Source organism: Neodiprion pinetum, chromosome 6 (assembly GCF_021155775.2).
Source record: "Neodiprion pinetum isolate iyNeoPine1 chromosome 6, iyNeoPine1.2, whole genome shotgun sequence".
Lineage (NCBI taxonomy): Eukaryota > Metazoa > Arthropoda > Insecta > Hymenoptera > Diprionidae > Neodiprion > Neodiprion pinetum.
The window spans coordinates 21,202,308-21,214,143 of NC_060237.1; the positions used below are offsets into that span (position 1 = coordinate 21,202,308).

The following is an 11,836-nucleotide window of genomic DNA, read 5'->3' on the forward strand; positions in this document are numbered from 1 at the left end:
ACACTAGGAGAGGTGTAGCGAGCGCGTGTATGTGTACGGTCAGAGAGTGGACCAGGCGTACGATAACCGGAGTATAATTTGATCAGTGTATATAGAGATTATTGTCACATTTGCGTGTCACCGTGCGAAATAATCTAAGAGTATAGATACGGAAAGACCTCGTAGTGGTTTGGTGAAATTCGAAAAAGCATTAAGATCGACCTGGAAGGCTGTTTAGTGTTTGGAGGAGGAGAGAGAAAAGAAAACAAAAAAAAACAAACAGCGTATCGCCATCTTGTATTTCCAGCTGCGGAAGAATCTCTCTCTGTGAAAATTAGTCAGTTTTCAGGGTGTATATCACGCGCGGTGCTAGAAGATCGCCGAATGAGGCGAACTCTGTGTGGACGATTATCAAGGACAAAGAAGCTAACCGACAAGAGGTAGCACAACGCGAATCGAAGGTGATTCTCGCGATTCCGAGAGTCCCTCCCCCCTGCCACTCCCCCCAACCCTGATACGCCGTATTGCGCAGTTAGTAGAGCGAGTGTTCTAGTGTCAAGCGTGTAAATTTTGTCGATATTATTTTTAAGTCTTCGGACGTTTTGCAAAAATCCCCCTAAAAAGAAATTCCATTACAATACCTGATGACGAACTCAACGCCAAAAATGAGCGACAAGATCGAGCGGCAAGGCTCGCCGAATGCCGGTGGTAAACGACACTCGAGGAACAATTCAATTAAATCGTCCACGTATTTTTCGAGCAGCAATCGACACAGTAGAAATTCTAACGGTCGTTCTAGCTGCAGTCCACCTTGCCCTGGCAAAACCAGAGGCTCCCCGTTAAGACAATCTCAATACGAGAGTCCCCGGGGCAGTCCGACCAACAATTTTTATGCCGGGGCAAAGTTTTCGGAACCACCTTCACCTGCGAGCCTTCCAAAACCGCCCAGCCACTGGACGACAAGATTAATTTCCACCTGTAAGCAGGCAGAACACTGCTGCGATATCTCAAATCATCTTAAGATGATTCTGAACGTCCAAGCCTGATATCCCCCGATTCATGGGCCTTCGGTGTCGCTTTCGTATGAATCCGAAAGGGTTACGGCAATTCAGGAAATAGCCGTACCATCACAAACCATTCCGACACTCTGCAGAGAGACTCTGATGGGCGCTTCAGCTGAGCAGGTACGAAAGAACGCTGTGGGTCGTATGCAACTCGTCCATACATATGACATCAAACTTCTTATATAAATAAACAGACAATTGAAAAGCAAAAAAAAAAAGCAAAAAAAAAAACAAACTCAAACCGAAGCGAACGTTATCATACGGTTACGAACATGTCTTACATGTTACTGTACGGGTATAAAACGCGAACTCTATATTAAAATATGTACATCGCATTCATTCATGAACAATATTGCATTACATTTATGCATTGACTACATACATACATACACACACACATACATACATACATTATTGCGTATATGCATTACAAACATTCGACACACCATATGCAGAAGAAAACAAAAGCATTACACGCATATTCATAATGATAATAACATTAATTAATATCACACCGTGTATAAAGATGTAAACATATGTATTTTAGATTACCCTATACTTAAACGCATTATTCTATTGTCTTGAGATGGTATAGATACATGCATACATATATACCTACATATATTCAAGTCTGCAGGGTCTTTCAAAATTATATTATTCATGTGTTCCAAACTGGTTGAGAGCAATCATTCAATTGGACCATGTATTTACTACTTTTCATCTACTCAAGCACAATATTTTCAATTACTGCTGCGATGTAATATGTAGTACCTACAATGTGGTTCAATTCCATTTTATTTACCTTTCATTACAGAATATTCAGATTTCATGTGATTTTGTTTCAAAAGTTTTCTTAAATTCACAGAGCACTACTTGGACCTGCTTTTCACTCAGTTTGGAATTATTTTATTTCTACATTTTCTTTAGTTTTTGTGTTTTTTCTTCCTTCTGTGTTTCTCCTCTGGTTTTTTTTTTTTTTTTTTTTTTCAGAGTCAAAGTACAAATCATACAAATTTATGAACTTGGATTTTGATTATTGTTTAATTTTGGTAACCGTTCATTTTTGGAACACCCTGTATGCGCTAGAGGTGGAAAAAACCAGACGATATTTCTAAGTAGAAGCGTACCAACAAGGGCAGATTTTCTCGAAATTCCTTTTTGCTTTCATTACACTTCTCTTTTTTTTTCCCATTTTATTTTTCCGGTTTTATTTTCTTCACATTGTTGAAATATTTTTATTTATTTTTTTTTTTTTTCTTCGCGCAAATTTGCAAAACTACTTGCAAAGCATATAAATTGTATAAGAGAAAAGTCATCGTGTGAGCAGATCCATGTTTAGGGGAGCATTTGAGGGTAAATATTGGATAAAGATGTTTAGATAAGTAACATGTTTACCCAAAAATTTGAAAATTTGTAGATAGCATGAGAAAAAAAATATTAATTGTATAAATAAGGGTGGGGCATTAATTCAAGTAAGTGGCGTGCTAACTGTGATATTGCGGCGTTCACAGATTATAATGTGAGAAAAAAACAAATAAAAGTAAAAAAAAAATATATATATATATACAGATAACTGTGATGCCGGATGACGCGTTATGTCAATGCTTGGAACTGATATTTATGGAGCTCCACTAGCCCACTGAACATTGGTTTGCTCAGGGCGTGAGTCTTTTAGCCCTTAGACTTCTCAATGGAAAACTGATTGCAATTTTCTCTATTCTAGTTGATGGAAAGAAAACTATTATAATATCTTTATATATTAAATATTATTTATAATTATATTATACGATATAATCACGCAAATTTCTTATTTACGGTAATGACTACAATGAGCATCTGATTTTAATTTCTTTTCCTTTTATTTTTTTCTTTTTTTTTTCTTTTTTTTTTCATTTTGTTCGATTTTTAAATTTGTCAGTAAATGTTGATCTATAATTTCGCCATTTCTTTTATTCCATGGTAGTTTGGCAAAATTCTTTTAGTTTAATTGATATTGATTATGTATCTTCTATAAAATCGTATACGTATGTATATAAATATATTATATATTTATATACATTTGTGTCCGATTTATTCGAGTCTGAGTTATTAGGTCAAAGATGCAATTCTGGGTTTTGCAAAATTTGGTTCACAGTATAGTTTTTATTCTTTAGGGTGAAATTTTTAAGGGTATCTATAGTATCTGATATTCACACGGTACGATACATTGACTATTTCCAAATCTCATTCACTACATTCAATCCTGTTACAAAAATTGATGAGTCAAAAGCAATCAACCAACTAGCAAATCAAATCAGGCAGGTTAATTTCCAGCAATTTATAATGATTGTAAATTCACTCTTATTCTCACTTTAGTCTCATAAGGCTGAAGCTGGCAACCGGAGTTAGCAGCAAAATTTATTAAACTTTTTGGAAATAGAAAAATGCAGTTCAGTTTTATACTTATAATTCTACAAAAGTATTGGGGATTCGAGGTATTTCACAAAATTTTGATTTTTGGACTTCATTACCTTATGCGAATAAATAATAAAACGTTTGGCTGTTAATTCTGGTTGCTAGCTTCAGCCTCGTTTTAATCTCAATGAATTATTTGCAGGTCAGTGAATGAAATTATTTGCTTTTTTAGCCTTGAAATGGTACTAATTTTGTCATTTCAATGATTCACACGATACCGATGAATTTATGATGAATTGAAGTATTTAATTTCGTGTTATTTATCTTTCTTAGTTGCTGGGAATTTACTTGACATTGTGGAAAAATGACTGTACCAATTATTTTGGAATAAATGTTGGTACAGTCATTTCTTATCCAATTCTATGAATCACGAAAAGAAAGAATAGCTGCACAAGATTATTTGGCTAATTAAGACAAACGATTTGTTCTCTGCTTCAAGTCGATCAGAGACTTTAATTCCCCCCACTAGTCGAAAGAAACGAATATTATTGATTTACCATTGTGTAAATAGCGATGCAAACGAATGCGCACGTCTGTCAACAATTAACTAAAATAATGTAATCAAAGAGAAGTAATGAAAAGAGACAATTTTTTAAAAATTTCTATTTTCACCGAAGTGATTGCTATGTCAATGAGCGCATCAGGTACACAAAGAAAGTGTTGGTATCAACGATAATTTGGGGTTGAATATTGTTGCTCTATTTCTTCGCTGCAATGGTATTGTTTTGTAAGCTGTTGAATGAACAATGATGCTGTAACTAGTTAGCAAGTGATACCTGACTCTGATTAAGAAATCGCAAAGTTTCATATTTTCGTTTCAAATTATTCCAGTAACAACTCAAAATTGGCAAAATAGAATTAACACATTATTTAGAGAACTTTGTAATTATCTGCCGATTAATTCTTGATATGAGTGGGTCTCACCTTCTGCCTACCATTTGCTAGCTTCAGCATCGTCAATGAACAAGGAGTATTAACTCTTAGACTGCCGTAAAGTCTAAATATAGTCTCTGCCGGCAGTCTAAAGGTTAAAACTGAGCAAAATGATACAAAGGAAACAATTCTCACTAAACTGTATAACGTACTAAAATTTGAACAAACGGTGTTCAATGTGCAGGGACAGATTTTGCCCACTGCATGTGTAATAGAAGTGATTCTCAGGCCCCATTGTTCAATCGTACCCAACACTTGGTCCCCGATATACACTTGGCCAAGGTCTATTGAATCACGATCAAATGAGAAAATTAGCTGTGATGATGACCCTATAGGTACTACTAATTTTTAATTGATAACAGATCGATTTAGTAACAAAAGTAATTAAGTATGTATGTATAATGATAATAATTTTAATATTTGGATATAAGGTGATGATGATGATTTCTGTGCGTGTTCTAATCGCTAAAGGCGCACTACGGAGTGTGCGAATGTTGAAAAGGAGAGTTTAAGCTGTAATAATGAACTAGCGGATAATAATTGGCTGTATTTATGTGAAGGGAAGCTGGCAGACAATTTTTACATCACTGGTAAGCTTTCTTTTTCATAATTACATCCAAATTGCTATAGGTTTATATGCATTGGTAAGCTCTGGGCCATTACACCATACAAGTGCGACTACAATATTGGTTCCAAAAAATAATTACGATGACAACAAGTGTTCATTCTTAATTTGCACAGATATATTTATCGAAACTTATGATCGAATCGATATGATTTACAAATTAGTCAAACAGCTATAACTTCAGTAGTCTTGGATTCTCTTATTTACTTATTGGATGGAAATTTTTGATTGGGTCAACATATAAATTATGCTCTTGCGTCATTCTGATGAGGTTCAAAAGGGGATTCTTAACAACATTAACACTTATTTAAACACTTGATGTAGGATCTGAGAATTGTTGGACATGGATATAATGTGAGAGATTATACACGGACCATGTAAATCACATTGAATGCTGTTGTACTATGTATTATAGCTACGTCTTTCAAACTTTCCTACAATGAATTTAAATTATTAATTCAAGACTATTGGTGTTTTTGTTTGAAATCGAATAATTTTCCGTGAATAATAAAAGAAAAAAGGTAACATGAAATCGTAGGTCTAGCACTGTAACAAACTAAGGTCCAGTTTGCAAAGCCAATATTAATGTGATATTGTGACGTACAAACAATTCATTGCAATGAACTCGAAACTGCAGGAGAATCACAATCAACACGCCGTGAATCTCTTGTTAATTGTCACTAGCCCCTACTTCAAGCTGTAATTTTTAGTATTATTGAGAATGAAACGACGAAAGTGTTAAAATGCATCGAAAGTTTTTTGATCTTTCAAGCATACCAGAACCAATAGTCAGATTTAATATATCTTTGAATTATTGATCACTTTTCAATGGGTACGAATATGTGGTAGAAATTGAATGTAAATTTATGAAGGCCGAAAAACAAATCAAGTACTTTTTCGCTTGCAAAGTTCTGTTTTTAATGACATGATTCGCAGACTTATTTGCTAAATTCAACCATACCAGGTGCTGAGTTACCGTCAAAGTAGCACTGTATAGTTTGAGCTAATAACAATCAGTCATCGGCTGTTTGCGGTGAGACTGGTGCTATTTTGCCGGTAACTTTGGCATTAGCATTAGCAAGTTAGTCCATGATTTCCAATATTAATTATAATGTTTTAAATGTTGTCCGAAAATATGTCTTGATTATGTTACAGAATCATAGAAATATGGGTAGGTCAAAGCTGTATTTACTTTAAAAACGGTGTGCTCAATGGGGGTTTGTGACGATACTACAATATCATATCATTCTAATCTATAAACGTGTTTTGAGTTTATAGTGGAATGACGAATAAGTGATTGTTTTTTTTTTTTTTTTTTTTTCTCTCCATTTCTCCTTTCTTTTAATACCAACTTTACACATACCTCTTGCAACTCTGTATGTCGACTGTTGTCAACGACAAAATTGCTTTGTTCTTTTTAAATTTGTACCAGGGCTCAGATTTTGAACAGCTTTATTTTAATGTAATGTATCGGAAACTGTGAACTGCGGAAGTAGACGATTCGAGAAAAAAATATGATTAGTTATGGTGTAATGAAAATAGACGTGCTGATTTCAATTCGTGAGACTGGCGCGATGAATAACAAACATTCGATGTATCTTCATAAATTATAAATTTGCATATCTATGCGCAGCGACAATTTGTTCAAGCGACAGTACTGTATTCATTACATTAGGTGGAAAGACAAACCAAAGTCTATGTTCAGTTTTGTACTCATCAGCCGGTTAAACTCAAAACATGTTTTCATACAACCAAAAAATAAAAATAAAATTCAAATATGATACGATCAGGAACGCTGATTTGCAAAACTGAATGTGGGCCAACATTCTCTCACAATACACTGGTTATTATATAAGCATTAAATTTAGGTTAAGTTTGAGGTAAAACTATGGTTTTAGATGCAGAACAACATTTCCAACAAAATGTATTAATATATATGTATATGTATCGAGGGTGTTGAATGTTCCAAAACTGAATTCTGAAAATGACTCGTGTATGCGTAAGAGATTTTATGGGAGGAAAATCTTCGAAACAATTTGGCCATTCTATAGTATATTTATTTTTAACTACGTTTTTTCCTTGAATTAGTAGTATTTTGTTCGCTTTTAGATTTTGTGTGCAAATGCATAGTTTAAAACGTTGCTGCGTTAAGGACAAGTCAACCAAAATACCAGTTTTTATTAGGCATTACGTATAAAATAACTAAGTTTATGTAAATGGACATGTCTATGGTTAATTGTAAGATTGAGGAGCTTTAAGCAAAGTGGAACAAGGGTTTCTTGCCTGCTGCGCAATAGGCAATGTACTGATTATTTTAATAATTAAGATTTGATTGTGTAACATATATATATATAATATCTATATATACATTGAAATATATATTATATATATTTACATACATGTTATATCGCGTTCTTGTGTGAAGACGTTATCTTGAAACATTTAGAGAATATATCCAAGAAAATACAGTAAAAATATAGATGAGTCATAGCTTACATTACGAATTTAATATGGTTCATTCTGTGCTATATACATAAGTACATACAACACTTAGCTAAGTTTTTTTAACAGATTATTACACGATTAAACCATTTTTGTTATTATGGTTTTTTCCCCCCTTAAGAAAACGTCATTGTACAGAGCATTGTTTGAGTAAGCGTTGTAAAAAGTGAAATGAATAGGAAAGAAAGAAAGTTAATTTTTCCCATGGGAATAATACAGTCGTAACATATTTTAAGTCAGTTTATATTGCAACCTTTTGTTTTGAACTCATATCTTCTGTGACTGTTTATTTTTAATCACGGTCTTTATGTCGAAGTACTTGGGTATTAAACGAACAAAATTCTGTATGTATTATATATATATATATATATATATATATATGTATGTATGCGTATACACGTGGATTTGTAAAACCAAATTTGTAAAGCAAGATTATCGAGACAAGAACCTGCAAGGAAGAAAAAAAAAATAACGAAGAAAAGCAAAACATGGAATGAGTACACGAGTGATAAAAATGCTCATGGAGAGGTTTGTTATGCGTAAGTATGCGAGCCCCTAGCGCATCGGATTGTTTTGAGAGTAAAACAGTACTTCTGTGTTTGCGCCGCCCATGCTTTACATGGATATTTTAAAGTCTGCGTTTTGAGCATACATTTGATTTGATACACCATTCGTTTAATCAAATCTACATTGGAATACCACAAGCTTTCTAATAAACTGCAATATTGGATGACTTGACTAGGAATATCCAGATTTCGTCAATATGGACTTCAAAACATCAAGAACATTAAGGAAAATTCTTATGTTGTACCTTACGTAACAATATTTACATTGAAGAATTGAATTATGCATGAAGATGAATGAAGAATATCCTTTGTACAATTGGAATACCATCTCAAAAATTTGTAAACTTAGCTATTCAAAAGATCATTCACCGAAACTGACCCGTCATGTTTTAGAACAGTTTTATAAAGGTAGGATGTATTTCTACCATTTAGTTGAATTCTGCAACGGTGAATAAATATCAATAAAAGTCATAAGAGAAAGTTGTATCATAGACGTAAGACAATGTTTTGTACAAGACTGCTGAACCAAAAGTATTTTTACCAGAAAAATTGGAAAATAGAATGAATACTCCCTGGAAGTTTAAAGATAGGAAATATTTTATAATATAAATAATACTAAAATCTAAGTATTTCATTGATATGCCACAACGTTCCACACACTGCCATAAAGCAGCAGGCAGGCAAGACAGATCTACAGCACGTTTTAATCAACGCGAAGTGTAACACACAGTGCATTTAAGAAATCATGTACAAAATTATTCATCATTTTCAACGAATCATCTCGAAGAATGAAGTGGATTGGAGAGCGGATAGATTACGAGAGACAATTTCCAGAATTCAGCATTGAACCAAGAAGTGTGATCCAAAAAGCTGTAATTCGAGGATCCATGGGTTACAACGTGAGGCACCTGATGTATTTCTGTAAAATATATGTGAAAAAAAGAGGAAGGAAAGAAGTGAAAAACAAGAGTGTTTAACGAAATCAATATGCGCCTAGATTCGTGGGATTCGCAAACATATATAAAAAAAGCAGTCCCACGTCTAAAAGTGTTCACACTGAACACTTTTCAAAAGGCCACTTACGATGACACTTTCTAAGAAAAATACAGAAAAAATGGCTTTGAAAAGCAACAAAAAAATAAAAATAAAAAAAATTGTAAAATAAGAAATGTGTAATAGGTCAAGTGAACCATCAAAAGCAGCAAGTGTCTTCCATCGACGTGCAATATTAAATCATTATTCCACAAAATTCAAGTTACTGCTCTACAACTTGCTGCTGTCATGTAACTGAAGCTACCGTAAATGGAAAACCACTCAAGTTTTGCAGTATACTCAAAAATCGTTAAACATCGCTGATCAAAAAATTATACGTACTTGAAATCGCAGTGCGATATGTGATATGTGAATGCTATATGAGCATTGATCTTGAATCAATGGTATTGTAAAAAAATACAATGATAAAGCAAATTATTCGGAAGACCCAAACTAAAACCTACACAAATCCAAAATAATCTTTCATTTTAAAACTGCGTTAAATCTCTGAGAGGATGACATTTAAGAAAAAAAATGTTACATCACACATTTTGCAAAAATAAGCATAAGTTTTTACGAATATCTACATGTGAAAATGAAACATCGAACACTCCTCCCTTCACCATTTACGACAAATGTGATGTTGAAGATTGAGCAACTGCATTTTGAAGATTCATTAATTATACATCCCGCCATGAGATACATGATTCATAGATACAAAAACAATCTGATTACCCAAAGACAAATCACATTTTTACAATATCTGCCTAGTACCTATTATCACTTAACCAAATAACTGATAACCACATTGTTCATTACAAGCATCCACTACAAATATTCTAAACCCCCCTCCCCGAAAATTTCCCAAAACTATCGAAAAATTGTAAAACCCATTTAAGTTTGGAACCTTTGTTACTTCACTTATCCCATGAAATCCCTCTGCATCCTATTTCCTTCAGGGCCCTTTTCAGGGCCCGCAAATGATTCTATGCAAAGAACAATCGCAACTATCACGTTGTGTGACCCGCACATAAGTGCAAAATCTGTCCTTTTAAGGACAATTCTACACATCTGTTTGGAATACACAAACGAAATTCATCCAATTTTGGACTTCATGTGAAGGAAGAGAGGCAACGCTGAAGGAAGAGAGGCAACGCTGAAGGAAGACTAACCGATGGCCTGGTGTTTTCTTGTCTAACAATAAAAACTTGTCGAACTTGAGACCTGGTCCACAAAACTTTACTTCAACCGAGTGGTAAAGTATAAAATTTTCACCGTGGAATATCAAAGGTAATGTATTTTTTGAAAGCTATGGAGATAAAAATGATAAAATTTTGGACATTTCATGTCGGTTCAGTTAGTACAAGAAAAAGTTTGACAACAAGGTTTTTAGCTGTTGGTGAAATCTGGAAAACTGGGAATTGTCAGGGAATTTGTACGCATCTGTAAAACCGGAAAATTTCGCGGAATTTGGATATGTGTCCTAAAATTTTTGTATTTTTTCCACGCTAGTGTACAATTCTTTGAAATGTAGAAAATTACTCTCCTTGAGACAAGTGAGATGGTTAGTGTGAAAAGGGTATGATAAAAAATATCGCCTTTGGATGAATTTTAAGCATTGATAAATTGATGCTGAGCACTATGTAAAATTTATGAAAAATATAACCAAGTACTAAAAACAATTAATACCCTCAGATTGGTGTTTCTACCTTCATGTTTCGAAAGAAGGGCGCATCCTAATCATCCGTTAGTTTCTTAAAATTGGAGTATTTATCGATATAATTGGTAAGTGATTTTAAAAAAAATTTAACTGTAAAAAATTGGATTATTTAACTTACGATGGAGACATCTGATGTTTAATTTTTAACTAATTTTCCTGAAAAAAGTGAGTTTATTAGAGAAGTTAGGTTGAAATCAGTCCTGGAAAATATCTGTTTTTGTCTGGAAAATTGGGAAATGTCAAGGAATTTGACCTATCATTGACACTACATACTGAATATAGTATTTATTTTTTACTTAATTTCACATGTCTACAACGTCAAGAACAATTCTCAGATTTATGTAGTTTTGGTACTTGCTAGATCAATGTATATCCAAAGCGTGTTACAAATAAGGAAACAGACGTTTTCCACCATATCATATCTGAAATTTGAAAATTATGTTACTCAATAATTTGAAATTATACGCTTTTAGTATTTGACAAAGATATTTCCTCGAGACATAACTGTACATGCCGGGCTGTGTCCCACTTTGATATTCTATAGCATAGGGAGTTGGAACCTGTTTGAAACTTCCAGTTCCTACTACATACATCGTCAGTGGCTACAAGAAGACTCGTATACAGCAGAGAATGTGTGGACTTTGCAAGCAGCTGAGCCATTGCGAAACGACGCAAAACTTGGATCTACGTGTATGCTTTTCGCATATAAAATGGTTGTAAATATATTTGGTCAGAACAATAAGAGTAAATGTTTTTATGAATACATTCAGAAACAAAAAATATACGATGGTAATAAATTCACCCAAAACTTGGGTATTCTTGTTTCTCATAGTTGAATATTCCCCTTGTTTTTTTTATACATGTTGTGACAACTGATCAAACTCAGTTAGGAATTTAGGTCATAGTTTTGTTTTCCTCCATTTGGGATAAGTGATTAACCGTTTGTAATTACGAGCACAAT

General features: G+C 33.7%; 1 long non-coding RNA gene across 1 annotated transcript; it reads left to right on the top strand.

The window, feature by feature from the left end:
• The first annotated feature begins 1,020 nt into the window (after positions 1 to 1,020).
• Positions 1,021 to 11,687, top strand: LOC124221136 (uncharacterized). The gene is made up of 2 exons (XR_006883745.1): positions 1,021 to 10,940; positions 11,420 to 11,687. It is a non-coding gene; the product is annotated as an uncharacterized lncRNA (long non-coding RNA).
• The last annotated feature ends 149 nt before the right edge of the window (positions 11,688 to 11,836 follow it).